The sequence below is a fragment of the Dendroctonus ponderosae genome, unplaced genomic scaffold, assembly GCF_020466585.1.
Source record: "Dendroctonus ponderosae isolate FM_Combo_2020 unplaced genomic scaffold, Dpon_F_20191213v2 Dpon_F_20191213_387, whole genome shotgun sequence".
Lineage (NCBI taxonomy): Eukaryota > Metazoa > Arthropoda > Insecta > Coleoptera > Curculionidae > Dendroctonus > Dendroctonus ponderosae.
This window is the reverse complement of record NW_026018598.1, coordinates 12,238-13,169: the sequence shown is the minus strand read 5'-3', so window position 1 is coordinate 13,169 and position 932 is coordinate 12,238. Positions and strand designations below refer to the sequence as shown.

The window sequence follows — 932 nt, the reverse complement described above, 5'->3', positions numbered from 1 at the left end:
TCAGCCAGTGGCAACATTCAAGAAGTGGGAGTAAAGAGAGAGAATATTGCCATATTGGGAACAGACGGCGGTTCTGCTCTGTTCTACCGATACAAAAGCCAGGCCGATATTTACCGATGGGACTCCAACGCATCATTTGGATCCGAAGAAAAAGTGTTCTCTTCACCATGCTGTTATATTCCCACGAATGTGTTACCCGACTCAAACCGAGCAGTCATGTGGGTTTTGGAGAGCAATTTTCCCGACTTTACTCAGGGGACTGTTGGCTGTGGAGCGTCCCAGAGACTCGCTTTGATGATCAGCGATGTGCCGAAGTAGCGCAATGATGGGTTATTTTCCAGTTCAAATTGCTTGGTTCGCGTCCTTTATAAGGAATGGTGATTTGTTAGATGCATTATGTGGTGTCTACTAAGTCGAGTAAACTCAGTTGCTTTTTTAGTAGGTTTGTGATAAGTGGGACATGTGATACCTAAATAACAAAAACAGTTCTTCGTACTTGTAAAACAATATCTAGATATACGATATATTAACTTGCCTACTTTTGTAAAACGCAAATATACGTATTTATAAGAAAATTTGTGTAACATTTTTGAATTAATGAAGCTCTATAAGTTGTTTTAATGTCTCCAAAGTTGCGGCAAAAATTGGATTTAAAAAATAATGTCCGTCCTAACAGAATCAAAGTATTCAGCAAATAACTTGCTACTATTGCTAGTAAATGTTCACTGAAAGTAAATGTGTATAATATTACAGCTAATGTGAATTGAAACTTGCACATTTTAACGTGTAAGTTACCAACCAACTGAAAATGATTGTTGCAACGACTTTCATTTAAAAACAATCATTTGCAAAATAACAAAATGCGACAATTCAGCAGAAACGTTCATGTTTCCACTGAGAAATTGCCGGTTGTAATTCCATATGGTACAAAA

The 932-nt window shown here is 37.3% G+C and overlaps 1 pseudogene; it reads left to right on the top strand.

Annotated features, from left to right (window-relative positions):
• Positions 1–575, top strand: part of LOC125504093 — a 1,534-nt pseudogene extending 959 nt beyond the window's left edge.
• Positions 576–932: the final 357 nt, after the last annotated feature.